A 7,437-nucleotide genomic window follows, 5' to 3' on the forward strand; every position below is an offset into this window, starting at 1 on the left:
GAGAAGGCAGTGGATGATGGGATTGGTGGCAGGCAGAAGGAGAGGTGCAGAAGGGCCCCTGGGGGAAGGCAGGGGATGATGGGATGGATTGCAGGTAAAATAAGGGGCCAGATAGGGGGCCTAGGAGAAGGCAGTGGATGATGGGATTGGTGGCAGGCAGAAGGAGAGGTGAAGGAGGGCCCCAGGGAGAAGGCAGAGGATGATGGGATGGATTGCAGGTAAAATAAGGGGGCAGATAGGGGGCCTAGGAGAAGGCAGTGGATGATGGGATCGGTGGCAGGCAGAAGGAGAGGTGCAGATGGGCCCCAGGGAGAAGGCAGGGGATGATGGATGGGTTGCAGACCGAAGGAGAGGAGCAGAAAGAACATTGGAGGAAACCCTAACCCACCCACCCACCCCGGTCACAATCTAGTAAATTTAAACCCCACTTTGGAACAGCGAAACAAGCTCAAACCTGCAAAACAAAAACAGGAAGGGCCACAACCTTGCCTCTCCTCTGCGCCAAGAGGGCTCCTCCCCCGGCTTCCCTGGAACCGGCAAGAGGAAAGAACCACCAGAAGGAAAAGTGGGGCAAATTGCAACAGGGCATCATGGGAGAGTTGGAATCTGGGGGTCTGGCGACAATGTTCAGGACTGGGAATTCACACCAGACCAATTTGCACTGACATCGAACAGAGCCCCAGTGCGGATATCGCCAATCCACTTTTTAAGTGCACTCGCCAACACGCGCCAAAAAGATGAGCCAGTACGCACTCAGTTCAAAAGACCCGCAGAAGGGGCGCACATCCAAAGATGCTGGGTATGAAAGTACATTCGCGTTAGTACGTGAATTTGAATTGCCCAGCATGCGAAAGCCCCAGTTCCACGCGGCAGAGACCCTGTCTGATAAATGCCATAAATAAGCCATAGAAATGATCCAGTCAACCCCTACCATGCAGAGGAAGTTGCTGGAGCGGAGGAGGTCACTTCACATACACAGGAGGCAGACAGCTGGAGGAATGTCACACAGAGAAGTAAGCCTAGAAGGGATTGTTCTGGGAGCTTGCAGCTAGAGAATCGATTCAAAGCTCTTTCCCTTATCAAGGAGGACGAAGAAGAGCAGCATGGACAGACTTCAGGGACAGAGCAGGCAAGCCTGAGAGCCCCACCCAAGGGAACAGTCGCTGCTAAGCCTTGGAGGAGGCGTGTGGTTGTAGTGGGGGACTACTTGCTGAGGGGTACAGAAGCAGTGATTTGTAGGCCTGACAAGATGTCTCAAGAGGTGTGTTGTCTCCCCGGGGCAAAGATCCATGATGTGTCAGAGAGGCTGACAAGACTGGTCAAGCCTACTGACCAATACCCCTTCCTTTTGGTCCACGTGGGAACCAATGATACTGCAAGACACAGCCTGCAGAACATCAAAAGGGATTATGAGGCACTTGTTAGGAAGCTGAAAGGAATGGATGCACAGGTTGTCATCTCGTCTCTTCTGCCAGTTGAAGGGCATGGTCCAGGAAGGGAGAGGAAAATAGCAGATGTGAACAACTGGCTTCGCAGATGGTGCCGCCGAGAAGGATTTGGATTCTTCGATCATGGGCTGCGGTTCCATGAGGGGGGACTTCTTGCAACAGATGGGTTGCATCTCACGCCAGTTGGAAGAAATGTTTTTGCCAACAGTCTCAAGAACTTGATCAGGAGGGCTTTAAACTGAGTTCCGTGGGGAAGGGAGACAATATTAAGGAAGGCGAAAGGGCTGGAGAAAATAGTCAAACAGACATAGAGGAAACAAGAAAAAAAGTGCAAGGACACAACAGTGGGAGGCAAATAAACTTGCACAAGCAACAAGTAAATGAGACCCGTGGTTTGAGATGCCTCTACACTAATGCACAGAGCATGGGAAATAAGCAAGATGAACTCGAACTCCTAGTACAGCAAAGCAAATATGATATAATAGGCATCACTGAAACCTGGTGGGATGAGTCTCATGATTGGAATATGGAAATAGAGGGGTATAACCTTTTTAAGAGAAATAGGCCAAACAGGAAAGGAGGAGGAATAGCACTATATGTCAGACATATTTACACCAGTGAAGAGATCCAGGACATCAATCATGGAAGCCAAGTGGAGAGCATCTGGATAAGAATCAAAGGGGAGGGAAACAAGGATGTTACGGTGGGAGTCTACTACAGACCCCCCAAGGCAGACTGAGGAACTGGATGATATCTTTCTAGAACAGATGACCACACAGTCAGAAAAGAGAGATGTAGTAGTGACTTCAACTACCCTGATATTTGCTGGAAGTCAAACTCAGCCAAATCCACAAGGTCTAGCAAATTCCTCACTTGCCTCGAAGACAATTTCATTGTCCAAAAGGTGGAAGAGGCAACAAGGGGGTCACCTATTTTACATCTGATCCTAACCAATAAGGATGACTTGGTTAATGGGGTGCAAATGGTGGGATCCTTAGGTGGGAGTGACCATGTTCTCCTGGAGTTTGTTATACAATGGAAAGGAGAAGCCAGGCATAGTCAGACACACATTCTAGACCAGTGATGGTGAACCTTTTAGGGGCCGAGTGCCCAAACTGCAACCCTAAACCCACTTATTTATTGCAAAGTGCCATGTCCCTCTGGCTTTCTAGTAACAAACTGTGGCAAACTCTATGCTGGGGCGATGGCACATGTGCCCACAGAGAGGGCTCTGAGTGCCACCTCTGGCACGCGTGCCATAGGTTCGCCATCACTGTTCTAGACTTTAGGAGAGCAGATTTCAGTAAACTTAGAGAAGTATTGAGGGTGATCCCGTGGTCAGAAATACTTAAAGATAAGGGAGTTCAGGACAGATAGGACTTTCTCAAAAGGGAGATACTGAAGGCACAATTTCAAACATTTCCAGTGAGAAAGAAAAATGGGAGGTGTCTCAAGAAACCAGGATGGATGACTAAGGAACTTTCAACTGAGCTAAGATTTAAAAGGGACATGTATAAGAAATGGAAAAAGGGGGAAATCACCAAAGAGGAATTCAAAGAAATAGCAGGCATGTGTAGGGATAAAGTCAGAAAAGCTAAAGCGCAAAATGAACTCAGGCTTACTAGAGAGGTTAAAAACAATAAAAAGAGCTTTTTTGGATATGTCCGCAGCAAAAGGAAGAAGGAGGAAATGGTAGGGCCACTGCATGGAGGAGATGGCAAAATGCTAACAGAAGACAGAGAAAAGGCAGAATTCCTCAACACCTTCTTTGCCTCAGTCTTCTCAGAAAAGGCAAAGGGTGCTCAACCTGAGGATAATGGAGCAGAGGACAGAATAGGGGAATTCAGTAGAGAATAAGTAAAGAGATAGTAGAGGAATACCTTGTTAATCTAAATTAATTTAAGTTTCCAGGACCAGATGAACTACATCCAAGGGTATTAAAAGAACTGGCAAATGTAATATCGGAGCCATTGGCAATAATATTTGAAAATTCCTGGAAAACAGGAGAGATCCCAGCCGACTGGCGGAGGGCAAACGTTGTCCCCATCTTCAAAAAGGGGAAAAAAGAGGATCCCAACAATTATCGTCCAGTTAGTCTGACATCAATACCAGGAAAGATTCTAGGGCAGATCATTAAACAGAGAGTCTGTGAACATCTAGAAGGCAATGCCATAATCACAAAAAGTCAACATGGGTTTCAGAGAAACGAGTCATGCCAGACAAATCTAATCTCTTTCTTTGATAAAATTACCAGCTTGGTAGATGAAGGGAATGCTATGGATATAGTATATCTTGATTTCAGTAAGGCCTTTGACAAAGTTTCCCATGACATTCTTGCAAATAAGCTTGTAAAAGGTGGGCTAGACAAGGTAACTGTTACATGGATTTGTAATTGGTTGACCGGCCGAACCCAAAAGGTGCTCAACAATGGCTCCTTTTCATCCTGGAGAGAAGTGACCAGTGGGGTCCCACAGGGCTCTGTCCTGGGCCCAGTGCTATTCGGTTACAGTATTTCTTGAGAGATATTATAGCCTTGGTGGCTGAGTTAGTAAAAAGAATTGCCTAAAAGAGGGACAGGGAAGTCCTTAGGGGGTTGAAGAATATTTGGGGAAAAGAAAAATAACAGTAACGAAATAAAGAGTACAAATGTAACAAAGTAACACGTGCCTGAACTGTTTAAAACCATTTAGTTCAAGTCATATCTGTTTAAACCCTTGGTTCAATAAAGTTTATATTTTGTTTTATTTAAAGGCTTGTCTGCCATATATATTTTATCCACGCTACTATATTATATAATACTGTGAATCTGCCACATAAGATAGGGGGTTCATTAAATAAATTGGTTGGCAGCCGGGTGGAATTAGGAAACCCCATAGGACTGCCCTAAGGTGAAGGAGTGTGTGTCGTTACATAAATTGGTGAGCAGCACCGGGATTCAAGAAATCCGGTAGTTGAACGTGTGCTGAAGTTAAAGGGTCTGGTGCCGCCAAAACCGGGAAAATCCCGGTTGCAGTCGGGTTATGGCAACCCTACTGGCAGCAAATACCAGGTACTGTAGGCTGCATTTCAGAGGAAGGAACTGGCAAAACCACTTCTGAGTACTCCTTGCCTAAGAAAATCTATGAAATACATGGGGTTACCATAAATCAGCAGGCAACTTGAAGGCACATACATACAATCTTAGAATACACAGACATAATAATCATGAGGTGGAGTTCCCCATTCCAACTAGAAATAGAAAATCAACAAGGCAAATCTCTGTCTCTTACCTCCTCTACAAAACACTAAACAGAAAATTGTGCTTTGTCCATTTATTTGTTTTAATGACAAGCTCCGTAATTCAAATTTTCTTACTTACCAAGGAACAACCTCTGTTTTTTAATTTATTTTGGGGGGAATCTTCTCCTGATAAATTGTAGCCTCTATTTTTAATTGAGTCATTTGTTAGTATAAGTCGGCAGAGTTGTCCTTCTTTGGCATTCAGCACACTTTCCAAGGATGTCTAGAGGTTAAATTGCTTGAGTGTGAAAAGACATGTCTAATTATGCCCAAGGCCAGCAGGCCCAATGATGGGGAAAATCTACTTTTGGAAAAGACTATGAACCACATCTCTTAACTTAGTAAATTAGGTTTACAAGAAACAAGTGCAACTAATTATTGTTTCGGTGACTGATAGAAACTGAATGAACTGCAAGCTGGCACCCATTAAAAACTAGCCATTCTACAACGAAGAATGAATTAATGTGAATGCATGGTGGAAACAGACTTTGCAGGGCTAATTCAAGATTTTGCTATGAAAAGGTGAGAAAAACATGTCTTTAATTCTTATTGGTTTGTTAAAATAAAAAAAATCAAATCAAATCATGGAAGGAGGATCGCTTTTCTAATGACCTAAATTGTTACAAAATAGTTAACAAGCTTGTAGGACTCCGCTTTGGTGTGATTACTGAACAAAAGGAACAAAGGCAGTTCTCAGAAACAGAATATATAATAGTAATTTCAGAATTAAAAGAAACTTCTATGGATCACAAAGATTGTATATATGGGATGAGGCATTATGAGGTCAATGTGGGAAGATCCTCACCTCACCTCCCCCTTAATGCCTGGGCCTTGATCAATGGTACGTTTCGTTGGGTATCGCTGTCAAACCTTGGATACTGTTGGCCCAATGTGGTGGTGCTTCCTTGCTGTTAGTGCAATTCATCTGTACTCTCTCGCCCTCGCAAGTAGTGCCAGTAGCTTACTTTACTTGCCTTGTGCTTTCTTTTTTTGGTGGTTTTACAGATGGGACACAGAGGGAGTGAGAATATAGAAAGACAGGACAGGAATGAATGGGAAGACGTCAACCTGCTGGGAACTCACACAAGGAAATTCTTGTTTGGACAAGTTGAGTCTCACTCTTAACTTGAACTCCCAAATACTTCAAAGTTGTGCTCGTGTGTGGCTGAGATATTGACACCTTTGCTTTCTGATGGTTGAATGTATGCAAATTTTGTTTCACACGCAAACTGATGAAAATTATGTAATTACCTTCAGGCTATGTTTATATGAATCATAAACAAATGCCATGTTTAGACTTGGTTCCCGGAGGTTCTCCAAGATACCTCATTACATATATGCAAATATTCCAAAATCCCCCAAAAACTGAAATCTAAAACACAAAACACTTCTGGTCTCAGTCATTTCAAATAAGGGAAACTCAACCTATATTCATACACAGCTGGGCATCCACATTTGCAGCTTTGACTTTTGGGGATCTGATTACAGTATTTGCAGTTTTGATTAATATGTTCTCTCTAGGAATCTGTAGGTCTTCCAGCACAACTCTGCCAGAGGTTGACCATACCTTCTAGGCATTTGTAGGTCCTCCAGCATGATTCTATGATCAACATCTGGCAAATGTTGACCATAGAGTTGCATTGGAGGGTCTGGAGATTCCTAGAGAGGTGTTTCCTTAGGTAAAAAGAATAGTGTTGTTGTTTTTAATTTTGGTTTTCCCACATTCACAAGGGTCCCTCACCCATAACTCCAGCGAATGGAGGGACCACTCTACAATGATCCCAATTTGGCAGTCCTAGTTAATCATCTGCCGTCCCACTTTTTCAAATGCTCTTAAAATGGTCCATTTACTCTTTCTTCCTCCCTTTTCACTCTTTGTCATCACCTCACTTCAACTAAGCTCAAATAGCTCAAAGTGCAAAAGTAGTTTGCACTCAATTAACTAAGCGGAGGGGAAAGGATAAGAGCTTGCTCTTTCTAGTAGGTTCAGCCAAAAACAAACTGCTGCAGCCTCTCCTAGCTTGTCTTCCTCATTAACAACTTTTGCCATCTTAATACACTCTGACACAGCTTGGCCTTATTTCATCTGTGAAATATTGGTGAGTATGATATATTCCATTTTTGAGGCAAAGGTTTTCACAAAGCAATTTATATTATAGTTTAGCAAATGTATATACAACATAAAAATATAAAAATGAATTTAAAATCAAAATACGAGTTTCTGATTCTCTTCCAATGGTATTGCTATGACTGAAAATCCACTACATCAATTTTAGATGGTAGGGGATCCTGTACCAGTGATGGAAATTAACTGCATTTCACAACCTGGAACTAGCCCTCCTAATGCAGATGAATATAAGCAGCAGATTTTTGCATAGTCACACATGCATAAGCTCCCTTGCTGTGCAGTAAGTCATTTCATGGGCTGGTGAGGACAGGTGCATACCTATGTACATGTGTAGTCTTTTCCATGGCACGGGATGGGCAGAACAGACCCTATTATCAATAAACGCAGCTGATCTTGCATGCCATTAAAATGTCAGAAAACTGACTTGCTTATTATTGTTGTTCCTGCCAGAAATGGGGGAAAGTGTGTCATCTCATGCAACTTTCATGTGGGTGCACAGGGTAAAGAAACAGGTGTCATTTGCTTCGCCTCAGCAAAATACCATGGGCCAACTTTTGGGATGAACAACCTGTACTCCTTCAG

This window comes from Sceloporus undulatus, chromosome 6 (assembly GCF_019175285.1).
Source record: "Sceloporus undulatus isolate JIND9_A2432 ecotype Alabama chromosome 6, SceUnd_v1.1, whole genome shotgun sequence".
Classification (NCBI taxonomy): Eukaryota; Metazoa; Chordata; class Lepidosauria; order Squamata; family Phrynosomatidae; genus Sceloporus; species Sceloporus undulatus.